Genomic DNA, 13,704 nt, shown 5'->3' on the forward strand with positions numbered 1-13,704 from the left:
GGCGGGCAGCCGCCCAGCGCTCCCCGCCGCCTGCGGTCTCTGGCCCCCTCCCAGCCTCACCATGCCTCCAGCGCCTCCGCCTTCCACACAACTCAGAGTTCAAACGTGCTCCACAAGGAAGCTCATTCTGCACGTGAAGAGCGGGCCAAACAAAGATTACTTTTGTTTTTTCATTTTAATGATTCTCTATTAAAAAAATTTTAATCGGAAGTAGTCGATTCCTAAATGCTTCCAAACTCATCTGTCATTCTTCTGTTTTTGTTTTCTGGTTTTTTTTTTTTTCCTTCATTTCAGCTTTGGGTGGGGGGAGGGGCAGGTGACACAAAGGATTTTTTTTTTAATTGGAATCTTTTCCAATGACCAGCTGAAGATTTGCACTGAAATACAACTTGTATGCCTTTTGCATTTTTAAAGCCTGCTTCCTGAATTTAAGCAGAGTGATAGTGTTGAAAGAGCCAGCTCAGCCTGTAACATGTTTGAAAAGATGTATCTGCACTTTGAGGTCCCTTTCGAATGCCATTCACGAGACCTCTCAAGCATTTTAATTGCTACATTCAAGCGCCTCACAAGTCCAAGATGCCAGATGCCTTAAGGCATCGAAAACTCAAGACTTTGGGCAAAGCTTGTGGGCTTGCATCGGGGGAGGGAGGGGAACAGAATTTGTGTATTTGTTTGATTTCAAAATAAGGCATCTGAGAGATGCCATTATTTTCTGTGTTTAAGTTAAACTGCATTTTTGTCTTTTGGTTGAAATGTACTGTCCCAATATAAAACAGTAATTATTTGACCTTTGCACTGTCTGGTCCTTTTCAATTTGATTGCATATAGAAATGTGGAATTTGATCTATTTTTAATGCACTTGTGATAAACTGACACCAGGGTTAGACATTACTTTTCAAAGCTTGAGGTAGACCGAATCGGCGTGCCAGATAGGCCTCTAACCAAAACTGTAAATTCAGGACCAGCAAACTCAGCCCAAGGCAGCTAATCCTCTTCCCTACGCGGGTGATCGGCAGCCCTCATTTGCCAACCTACCCTCTCATTCACTGATCCACCAGCGTGACTGTTAAGAGCTATAAAGTCTTTTTGGTTGTTTTGGTTTTTTTAAGCAAAATGAAAAACCTTTCTATTAGGGTTGTTGGGGGGAGGGGAATGGGCAAAGATATAAACCCCAGCCTTTAAAACTTTGACAATTGTACGTAAATATAGATGTGTGTAAATATAGGCACATGCATATTTTTATGTAAAATTGATTTTTAAAAACTGAAAAGAAATCTATACTCTTACTGATACCATCGCAATGCAGATGGGAAGGTAAGAGTATGTAGTCCAATTTCATGCAGTGAGAAAATACCGGTGCGTGCTGTTAACATCCCAGAACACAGCTTTCCACGCCTGTTGGCTTAGAATGGCAGGTGAAGCACCCAGGGTATTTTGTTTGGGTTTCTTCTGCTAAGCAAAGATCTTGAATTCTCCAAGGTGCTGATAGTGACTGCTGACTCCTTTCTCTAGTCACAGACCTAATGTTAGTTTGTGATGCTCTTTGAATCACTTTTTTGAGCAGGACCTAAATTCTCCTCCCAATAAACCCAAGACTCCAATAATGCCCAGGACGATTCAAAATTGAGCACTGCAATAGGCCCCTGACCCTGCAGTTGGCCACTTGAGTGGTTTTAGTTTTTAAAGGAAGCATTTTCTTTTCGCCTCTAAAAAAAAAAAAAAAAGGAAAAAGAAAAAAAGAAACAGAGTCCTTACCTGGGTTTCCTATGGGCCTCTCTGATCCATCCCTTAAGTGGCCAAGAGCAAATGCTGGGGTGCAGGGGGAAAAATTGTCAACCTAGGATGGTGATGCTCAAGTAATGGTCAAGTGGAGTCTTGGGGCTCACTATGGGTATTATGGGCTTTTTTTCTTCTTGCCTCTGCCCCATCCTTTAAAGAAAAAAACTATTTTTAGACAGCATATACACATTATTTAGGCTTTTATACCATGCCATATTGGCAAGAATACCACTTTCATTATGCTTTATGACGTATTCCTGAATCTGTCTTCTCTTCCTCCTCCACTTGCTCCTCAAGCTTCCTCCTTTACCTGCCCTGAGTGTTGAACCCCAGGAAGTCCATGGCTGCAAGGTGATTTCCTGCAGGTCAATCTGTTTTTTGTGTGTGTATGTCTAACTCTTGGATGCAGTATGCTTAGGTAGCTGGCTACTGAGTTTTAAAATCCTTTCTGGGAGAAGATGACCCAAAGACCCTTTTGGGGGAGGGGGGGTGGCTTTTCTCATTCAGATCTCTGTGACTATGGGATATTTTGTTTGCAAAGATATCTGGGGGTGGGGAGGGGTGTGTGTACTATATGTGACTTATCATGATTTCTTCATTAATATTTATTACATGGATGATTTTCTTATACTACATTCTTCTGAAAGAAGACGACACTGCCTGGCACTGCCTGAGTCAGCTATTAAATGGCTGAAGAAATTGAGTATCTTGGTCTTCTCTCAAAATCATAAAATGAGAATTAGTAAGGCACCCAATTCCAAGATTTATCCACATTTTTAAGTTTGATTTCTTACTCTATGGGGGGTGGTGACTTAATGGGGCATTCTTCAGTTTAGCTTTTACCTGAGAACCAAACTTGCCTTTACCCCCCGTCCCTAGAATTGGTGCTCTGGGAATATTGCTGTTAACCATCAGTGTTGGGGGCCATCTTCCTAATGGTAAACACAGCCTACAGAGGGGAGCAGCAGATGAGAGAGTATGGAATTCTGTTTCCAGATGTTTATTTCTTTATGTAAATACGACGCCAATGTAAATCCTGTGTCAAGATCTAGAGAATGGTGCTTTTTACTACAGTTAGCACATGCATTTTTAGAACTACTACATGTTTTAGAGAATCTTTGCTGTGTATATGTAAACTTCTGTATCGTTCCACCGTTCACAAATAAATTATTTCATTATTAAAGAAATTTGGGTCTTCCTGTTATTTTGTGCCCTTTTGGGGTTTCTTTCTACTTCCAGAAATGTGTTAATCAGACTTTTTAATTTCATGGAAAATTCACTGGCCAAAAGTTTTGAGCACTTAAGCTCTGTGAGAAGACTTCAGATTGTGTGGCTCGGGCTGACCTCATGTGTTGATCGGAACCGATGCTGGTGTAGCTGCCCCTCTTACCTGTTTCCTGTTCCACACTTGCCCTTGGGTCACTGGTTACCACGCAGTCACCTCTGCTGATGTGGGCGACCAAGATGGCACCCGGTCTCTCCAGCCCACGCTCTGCTGGGAAAGACGGAGATGGGAGTCACAATTTAATACTACATAGTTGTGGAATAAAGTTGGGCAGGGACAGTGCCATGAGAAGTCACAGAGGTGGTGCCATTCAAGTTGGGCCCTGGAGAAAGTAGGTGTCAGCGAGGACAGGAGCCTAGAGCAAAGGCAGGCGTTAGGAAAAGGGGGCAGCCCCGCAGGGCTGGGGTGTGGCCTGGAGGCCAGAGCACGTGGCGAGCGATGGGACACGTGCAGGGAGGACAGACTGTGAAGGACACATGAGATTTACTGAGAGGAGAGAAGGCACCTGCTTTAGGGCATTAATTTACATTCATTCATTCATTCAACATACAGGGGTTGAGCACCCTCTCTGAGCTGGGCTCTGTCGTAGAGCTGAGGACACATCTGTGGACAAAACACAAAACCTGACCTCTGGTAACACCTTCTAGTGTCACTGGCTCTGGACCTCAAGTCCCACCCACCTAGCCTGATTCTTCTTGCTCCCTCAAGAAAGCACTTGTTCAGAGTCGAGTGGAAAGAAAAAAGTGGCTTTCTCCTTCTTTACTACGGACCTCCTCTTCTTCAAACCACCTAAAAATTCCAGAAGGTTTCTGTGGGGCCCTGGAAGTTATCCATGATGGCGTACACTCTGCAGGGCTTATAAAAAAAGGATCTTTCTGGTGTTTCTACTTGGGGGAAGTAGCCTTTCTCTTCCGCTTTCTCCAAAAAGCATGGGCCGTGCACTGGGCCGGTCTAGGATGTGAGATTCTAGAATCCACCTCTGTGGACAGACTCCAAACTGAACCCACCAGGCAGTGAACTGTCAGCAAATGGACAAAAGCTGCGCTGGCCCACAGCACCAGGCCCCTGCTCACTGTGGCTGAGGGAGAGGAAGCTCTGGGCCGCAGACAATCACGGAGGCAGCTCTCACATAAAGAGCAGCCCCCACAAGATGACAAATCTTATTCCCAGGGTTTCCTGACTTTGCTCGCTCACAGCAGCCTGGTGAGGTGTCCTTCTTTCTGCCGTATGGGTCCACATCACCAAAATGGTCAACTCACGGGTCCTGAGGGCTCTGCCTCCGAGCCTCGGGGAGCTCCGACACCAGCTCTCCTGGTGACTGCGGCCACTGTCCCCGTCTCTCAGAAGAGGATGCAGGCAGAGGGAGGGGAGGCATTTGGCCCCGAGTCCACAGAGCTGGGGGGCTCGAACACCAGAGCCCACCTTCCTTTGCCTCAATTGTTGCAAGAGCGGTGTCAAACTCTAATCAGTTTTCCATACATCGCATTTTCTTTTTTAAGCCTTTGGATGCGGCCGTTTTCCGAGAAGGGGCCTCAGGCCCCAGTTAATGAGGCAGAAACTGGGAACGCACAGGGCAAGTGTGGATCGCCACTGCTAAGTCATCATCCTCACCTCCATCTTAACATCCCTCTCTGCCTCTTGTGAGGAATAACCCCTGACCCTTGAAACTCATGGGGGTCTTGTGACAATAACCCAGCATGCTCCTAGAGGAGGACATTCTGTATAGGACTCGAAGACATTCTTTCTACACCAAGTCTTCTTGGTTGTAGACCCTGTGACATCACTTCATTCAACTGTTATTTACTTAACACACTTCCATGTAGGCCTTGGAGTTCCCCTTAATCAAGTGCCACTTTGGTCCACCTCTTAGATGTCACCATGACCTAGATGAGGAGGAACATGGCAACCCTCTCTGTAAAGAGACTCTGGAGTAGCAGCCTCTTGTTCCCATCGCCCACTTGGGCCTTCCCATTAATTAAGGGCATTGGGCTTCCCATGGCTGGGGGCTCCAGAGGCAGGAACCCTGTAGGAAAGCACTGTTCAGGGCTTGACACGGACTAGGTGGCAAGTCGGCCCTCTGCCCACACTGTCCCATGTGGAATTCAGGGGACGTCCTTGTGGGGACCACACAAAGCAGATGGGGCTGCTCACTGACTAGGGGTGAACGCTCGCCCAGAGGAACAGGAAGCTGCATGCTGGAGGAGAGTCACTGACCCCCTTTCAGCAGACAGGGGGGCAGGCTGTGCCAGGCCTGCCCTCCCTCAATGTGCACAAAGGCAGCATCTCTGGTGAAGACAAGCTCAGGATTTAGTGGGACAACTGGGGCAAGAGCCGGGACAGAGCAAAGGGTATAGCCCCAAGGCCAGGACGGGGCTGGTGGACTGCGGACTCAAGGGCTGGAGAGGTTCACTGAGGCGCTGAGGGAAGAGAGAGGAGTCTTTTATCAGATGCTCTCGGCCTGACCTGGGGCAGAGGTGAGCGATGACAATCATGGTAGGGAGCTCTGTGTCAGAAATAGGTCTACCTTTAAGGAAACCATGGGCCTGGGAGAGAAGACACGTGGGAGGGCCTAGAGGACAGAGGAAAGAGAGAAACAGTAGCCCAACCAAACTTGCTGGCCAGGCTGGATAACACCCAGCAGCAGTCCCCAGCCCTGCCCCAGAAGGTCTGGGAGACCCAAACCATCTCCTGGAAAGGTCACTTAGTTAAAAATGTCTGAGAAATTCTTGCCTTGCCTTACTGATATTCCCATCGCCCAGAAGGGATAGGATGCTGTTATCATGGAGCACTGGAGTGAATTCTGATCAGCAGTGGAATGAGAGATCGTCTGGGGGAATACGATGTCCTTTAGATACCCTGGATGGGGGGGGGGGGGTGGTCAAGCACACGGACTCAGGTCAGATGGATCCAAGGGCCAATGCCTGGGGCAATTGTCCTGGGCTCTATGTTCCCGTTCCGTAAAGTAAGGATAATAATAGTATTTATTTCCTGTGGCTGTTGGGGGGATTATGTGAGACAGGGTATGGAAAGAACCTAGCCCCATGCCTGACTTTCAGGAGCATTCAGCACATGGGAGCAATCAGGATAATTTTACCAGCAAGGAGAGAAACCCCGCACCGTCAGAGACATAACTAAGGCTTTCAGAAGACAAAATTCTAACATTCAGAAAAGAAATCAGCCTGGAAGGGAAAATTACATGAGATGGCAGGGAAGTGTTCAAATATGTTGTTCTGACTGTGCTATTTAGACAACAAACAGCAGGCAGGAAGTGGCTAAACTGACAGGAGAGAGAGGAGAGTGACTCAGTGATAGAATATGGCCAAAGGTGGGGAAAGGGGCGTTTTTTTCAGGTTGTACCTCACCTAGATGCTGTTCAAAAAGTCAAAACAAATCCTAAAACCCCTCTAGCTCTGCAAGGCGGCTCAGAGACTCTCAAGGAGAGACCAGGAAGTACAGGACTGGTTAAACCAGAGACACCCTTGCTAAAATGCTTACATTTTGCAGGCACCTAATCAGAAGAGTGGGAGGCGCCTTAGAGACTAGGTCTGCAGGTGTCTTTCCAAAAGCAAATTTAGAACAATAGTAGTTAGAGTGCTAGCCAGTCAACAAAGACTCCACATTTCAACTGTGAACTCTGCAACTGCCAGGGCTGTGACAGTTCTCCACAACTTGGCAATTAAAAGCTTTGGTCAAAGCAGCTGCAGGGCAAGCACAGACCAGCACAGGACACGGAACAGCATGGAGCCTAGAAGAGGCAATAGTGGAAACAGATGGCCAAGAGAGGACTTGGGTGAGGCACTGCTTTCTCTTTCCCACACTTAGATCCCTCAATGATGGGTGAAACCACTTTTCAGAACTCAGAGCAGGAATCTAATTGCTTTTCCTGAAGAATGGGTGTGTGTTTCCTCAGGGAAAAGGTGAATCATTAAATGGATCACCTTTCTCTTATTGCTTAGGCTGCCAGGAAGCTCAGAGCCAAATTCACACCTTGCCTTTAGTAATTATGTGAGACCTTGAGATTTGTATATCTAAATTCCCCCTAGTCTTTTCCCTGACCTTGATTTTTATTTAAAATTTCTTTTATTTTAATATATGTAATTTTGGAAGTCATTTAAGTTCACCTTTGCAGAGAATAGGGAAGACACAGTTGTATAAGAGTGCTACCTATGTATGATAATAATTTTGTTTAAATGTTCTGTTCCTCTCTTCAGCAAGCAGAGAGAAGGGAGGTTGACTAAGCAAAGGGTAAGGTTATTGGGGTTCAGAGTGCGGAGAGGGAAGGTTAGTATGGGTTTTTGTTTTTGTTTTTTTTTTAAGCAATGGAAATAAACTTGCCAAAGGCTAGTAGGGAGCTGCATCAAGGCTGAAAGCAATCCTTACTTGTCTGTAGGAACTGGGGCTCCTCTGGGGGTTTCCACAGAGGCTGGAGGCAGCGGCAGAGTTGGCCTGGGTCTGAGTCACCTGTCAGAAGCAGAAGGAACACCACCCTTTCTCCCCAACTCAAGAAAGTTCATTGAATTGCAAGTAAATGAGAAAATTGTTTTCACCCCACTAGCCTGGAATCTGCTCTGTTGTGTATTTCCAAAGAGAAAATCAGTATTTGCTCTGTTGTGTATTTCCAAAGAGAAAATCAGTATTCAGTAAATTTCAGTATTAAAAAACTCCTTGTGGTCCCACGGAGATTAAATTAGTGGATGCAGGTCTATCTACAAGAAGGCATCCAGTGGCATGAATGGAACATGTTCCCCAACCCTGTCCCATTCAACATGAACACAATAATTTGGACTCAGGTATGGATGACACATTCTCCACATCGGAGGATGACCCCAAGGTGGCAAGATGGCACTCAGATTGCCTAACAGAAGCAGGATCCAAAACTTCTTGAGCACTAACGTGAGGGGGCATCTCAGATAAGTGCATTTGAAGAGATTAAGTGCAGTCCCCACCCCATCCTTGGCTGTGGACATGCCAGTCCCAGAGGGGAGTGCTACCTACTGCCTCGGGTCAGAGAGGAAAGGGGTCTCAGTGGCCAGTGTCTAAAAGTGAAGGGGCCACCACAGAGTGAAGCCATGGGGAGGTCACTGGGAAGCTGGTCTCCCCCTGTCTGCCCCCAGGATCTCCAACAAACACCATTATCCTTTTAAAACAAACCTCAGATCCCAGCCTTCCTCAGTGCAAAAGGCAGCTGTGGAACTCTCTCAGTGGAACATTAGAGCCTCCTCAGTGGCAAGTACCCACCTGACCTGGCCTTGGCCACCCTCCTTGACCTCAGGTCCTGCCGCCCTGCCCCATGGGCTGTTCCCTAAACACCCCTGGCCTTTGCACTTGCTACTCCTTCTGCCCAGAATTCCTTCCCCCGACACCTCCGTGGCTTTCCCCTTCCTTCACTCCTGTCTTTGCACAGAGGTCACCTTATCCATGAGGCCCCTGACCCCCTCTGTATAAAACTACACATCCCTCCTCACTTTCTACCCACTATCCCTGTCATCCAGACTCATCTTTTCGTACCACAGGACATTGTTTTGTCTGTCTGATATTAAAATGGGATTCTACAAGAGCAAAGACACAGCTCTCCACACCGGTGGCGCCCCGGTACCTACACCCATGCCTGGCACACGGCACGTTCAGCTGTCCACATTTGCACACAGATGGACAAGGAAGTGAATAGGAGCAAGAGACAGACTTCAAGCTCACAGCTGAGGCAGGATGAGAGTCTCTGGGGCCATGTGGCCCAGAGGGCAGATGGTGAAACACGGTGAGTGAGGGGTTCACTACAAATGAAGGACTTTATCACGGGCAGGGTCGGACGAAGGAGGGCAGAGTGCCACGGAAAGTACCTGTGCTTTAGAATAATCCACACGACTTGGTCAAAAACAAAAGCAATTTGATAGAAAACAATCTGGTTTGAGAACAAGTTGGTAGGAGTGCGGGGAACAATTCAGCCCAAAGGACAATTCGGTGGAAAAAGATAGTCCACATCATTTTTCAAAAATTGGGATTTGGGGGGGCCTGGGTGGCTCAGTCAGTTAAGCATCTGACTTGGTTCAGATCATGATCTCACAGTTCATGAGTCTGAACCCATCATTGGGTGACCATGAGCCCCACTTTGGGTGAGCCCCACTTATCTCTCTCTCTCTCTCTCTCTGCTCCTTGCTCACTTGCACCTGCTCTAAATAAATACACTAATTAATTAAATAAAAAGCTTAAGATTAACTTTTTTAAAATGGGATTTTGATGTAGAATGGAGGTGGCATGCATCATTTTGTACCATCTCAAGTATTTTGCCTTACATTTCTAGTTAATATTCTAGCAGCCTGTCTTAATACTGTTCATTTTTAAAAATGTATTGTGAGGCATTCCTGGGTGGCTCAGTCAGCTAAGCATTGACTCGTGACTTCAGCTCAGGTCACGTTCTCAAGGTTTGGGAGTTCGAGCCCCACATAGGGCTCTGTGCTAACAGCACAGAGCCTGCTTGGGATTCTCTGTCTCTTCCTCTCTCTCTGCCCCTCCCCACTCTCTCTCAATAAACATTTTTTTTTAAATGTATTGTGAAAGGCCATGCACATAAAGGTGCAGAGAACATAAATGTTCTGATTAGTGAATTATTGTAAAGTAAATGCCCACATAAACCCCATCCACTCAAGAATCAAGACACTGCTGGCCCCCAGATGTCCCCAGATGCCCTTCCCGACACATCATCACAGCCACCCTGCTTCTGTCATAAGTATATACTTTCTCTTGCCTTTAGAAGTCTGCCTCAGTGTGTATCTCTACACACCGTGGCTTCATTTGGCCTATTTGTTTTGGATTATTATCTAAATGGAATCACACTGCACATGTTGGTGTCTGGCTTCTTCCACTTACCATTATGGCTGTGAGGTTTGTGTGTTCTGTGTGGCTGCTTTACATTCCAGTTCCTCACTGTGTTGTGAGGTTTGTAATGGCAAAATGTTGAAAACAATCTGAATGTCCAAGATAGGGGATTAGTTACATAAAGTATGGAGAAAATACTATGTCATCCTATTTTTGCTAAAAAGGAAGAAAGAAAAAATAACAGAGTAGAAGAATGAAGGAAAATGCATCCCTGTAAATGTCCATAATAGAGAAAGGTCTGGAAGAATAGGTCACGTCTGACCTTGGGAGGGGGGTGGAAAGTGGAGTTTCTTTGTAGATTTCTGGATTGACCTAATTTTCTGATTTTCCCATAATGAACACTCACTCCTTTTGTAAAAACACCAAAAACAAATTACTAAAAGGAATTTAAACAATGAAAAAAATTAACCAAACAAGTAACAAAAGGATCCGAAATTTGGGGGGGGGGGGCGTTTGGGGGAGTTCTTTCTCCCAGTTTATTCTCAGCCAATGATGTCTCTTCTACTTGTTTGGTAATTTTTATAAATTTTTACAAATTGGCAAAACAACAACAAAAAAAGTTTTCCAACCACAGTGAACATGTTCGGAAGTTTCACAAATACCTTACATACTGTTTAGTTAACCAAGACCTATTTATTGAACATTTCAGCTTTTCACATTCGTTTCCTCCCACTTTGTCTTTCCTTGCTCTGTTTATAATAGATGAAAACAAATTCGTTTTTACCAAGTCTTTGTGTGGACTGCCCCAGCAGAATGAATTGAACATTCTGGAGTAAGAGGGGCTTAAACTCTAACTCAGCTCAGCTATTTACCATTTGAGCAATGTTGAGCCAACTAACCTCCCCCAATGTCAATTTTCCCATCTGTCAAATGGAGATAAAACCTACATTCCGGGGGGGTTTGTAAGACTTAGAAAGAAACTGCCAAATCAGCAAACTGTGAGTTACCTCAGGCCAGTTTCTCAGCCTTGGCACTGCTGTTGACATCCAGGCCTAGAGGATTCCACACTGGGGGACCACTCTCTGCACTGTGAGAGGCTTAGCAGCAGCCCTGGCCTCTATCCACAAGATGCCAGTGGCACTGCCCCCCACACCTCTCTGAAGTGACAACCCAAGAGGTCTTCAGACATTGTCAAATGTTCCCTGAGGGGCAAAACCACCCCTATTACCTCAGAAATTGGTCCCCCTTCCCCACTGACCCTGCTTATTAGCCTCTTCACCCTGTACCTGGGCCATTGCTGTCTCCCCAACAGACAACTCCTTCCATCCGGTCTTATGCCTGTGCCCCTTCCACAGGATGCCGGAATGCGCATCAGAGCAGGACATGAAAACAACAGTGTGTGCTTTTGCTCCAGGTTCTTCTCCTGACTCTTCCATCTCAGGCAAGTAGCCTGGCCTTTTAGGGTTTGCTTATGTTCCTGGGCTAAAAGCCAGTGTTACCTGTAAGATATGGTACTTTTCCTCCCCAACTTTTGTATCTGCCTAAACCCATGGATGAGAATCTGTCCGAGCTCCCTGGACAGGGAGGTGTGGGATGGGCTCAGGTGCATATGAGATGAGGAAGACAGATGTGCCACAAGGGATGGATGCCGGTCAGTCTTGGAGTGAACAGGCACCCATATGTCACTTAGTGGCCTCACCCTAAAGAAGTGGCAGGACATCACAGGGAGGGGCTGCCTGGTGTCCCTAGGAATGCAAGACCTGAGACCCAGGCTGCTAGTACCCCTGAGCCTAGCACAGAAAACAGCACAGCCACGTGGCCTAAAGGGATCACGTGAACAGGACATGGGCATCTCCATGATAACAGCATACCAGGTGTCCATGACTAGCCTCCTCTCTCCCCACAAGGCTTCAATGCTGCATAAGGTTCTGAGAAGGCCCCCAAAATGACTGAGACTTCTCAATAGTCCAGATGTAGTCAGCTTTAATTTTGGAAAAACATTTTAAACTGTCATTTCCCACACATCTCTGCGTTTGTGAATTGGGGCTCAGATGCATCAATCATGGAGATGTCATGTTAACTGCCTCCCTATAACACTTCCACAGCTCCCCACTACCTAAGGATGAACACCCTGATTGCACACAGTAGAGGAATCAGGTGCTCACTCTCCATGCTGGCTCCCAGCGTGTTCTGTCCCAGAACAGACATCACTAATTGATCACAGCATCTTTCTGGCTGTGTCTGAACACAGGCAGGACCAGGATGCTTTGCAGCACCACCCACCCAGAGAGCTGCACGGATCTGGTTTGTACTAGAGATGAAATCAAGTATTTTCTCTACTTTAGACCTACATCCACCACCACCTCTCTCTCTCTCTCCCTCTTTCACACACACTCACACACACACACACACACACACACACTTTACTGCTTCTTGAATTGGGATATACCATTGGCACATACATTTATGTTTTTTTCCAAAAATAATTATTATATTTATAATGTACTTCTTAACTGAGTGCATCTTAAAGCTGAAGGAATCCATCATCAATTATCCCTGGCCTTCTGGAGCCACCTCAAAAGTCACACAAGACCCTCCACGCCTGGTTCTCTGTCTTCCCATCCCCAATCACTCGGTTAGCCAGCCCAGCCCCAGCGCCACTGGTCCTTGCTCCCTTTCCTCACCCTCCTCCCTCCACCCCACTTCTTCTTGGGAACAGCCACTTGTCTTCAGCTTATAGATCTCCTCTGTGAAGCCCTTCCTGATCCCCACCATGTGACCTTGTGCTCCCAGCCCTGCACAGATGGGAGTGGGGAGGGGACACAGCATGGAGCCCCTCTGAGGCCTGGGGTTCCTTTACAGAGCTGCCTCCTTCCTCAGACTATAAATCCCCAGAGCTCAGGGCTCACTTCGCACACTTCCTAGGGTAGGAAGATGCTCTAATAGGAGCCCAGAGAAGCGGGGCGAGGGGAGGCAAGGCTGGCTGAGGACAAGCCTCACAGACAGCATGTGCTTTGGAGAACTGCCCCACTCCAGGCTGAGGGGAGGCTGGCCCACAGTATGTGAGCAGGCAGAACTTGAGAGCCAATGTGTGAACTCACACGGAAGAACACAGCAGCTAGTTGGAAGAGGTGGTAAGCGTGGCCTGACCAGAGTTTGCCCTCCTTACAGCCCAGCCAGGGAAGCCACATTCATTACCTGGATTGCTTGGCAACAGGGGACTCTGGATAGGACAGTGACTGATGGAACTAGAGCGTGTGGTGGCATCAGCTGACAGCTGCCTCAGTAGCTCTTCAGTGGCTGGGGACCAGGTGGGCAGGCCAGGTGACTCCTCTGGGGCATGGAGGCCAGCTACTCCCTCAGCACTGCCACAAGACGTATGGCCTCCAGTCTCTAACTCCAGCTGCCCTAACAAACACCTTGCGTCCTCAAGACAAACTAATACCTTCAGGCTGACACATAGGGCCTCACACACCTGGGAGCCTTAGGTCTCCTTAAGATGACTGCAGTCTGATTTCATAATTTATTTTTCTTATTTGCTGCCAAGGACCACCCACACCTGAGTAGGTGATTAATAAGTGGTTGCTTGTAGGTTTGTTTTTCACAGTCATATGGGCTAACAATTCTGAAACTACTTTCTGGGTATTCTAACACTAAGAAAGTAGGTCACTTGGAGTCAGATTTCTCATTGGAGAAAGAAGTTGCAAATGTGGAAAGGGAGAAGGTTAGAATAAGCCCTATGGTTCTGGGTTGAAATTGGAGGTATCAGTATGAACTCATTTTTAATACAGAGATAGAAACACAGAGATATACTGTTGGTTTTTTTT

Source organism: Lynx canadensis, chromosome A3, assembly GCF_007474595.2.
Source record: "Lynx canadensis isolate LIC74 chromosome A3, mLynCan4.pri.v2, whole genome shotgun sequence".
NCBI classification, from domain to species: domain Eukaryota; kingdom Metazoa; phylum Chordata; class Mammalia; order Carnivora; family Felidae; genus Lynx; species Lynx canadensis.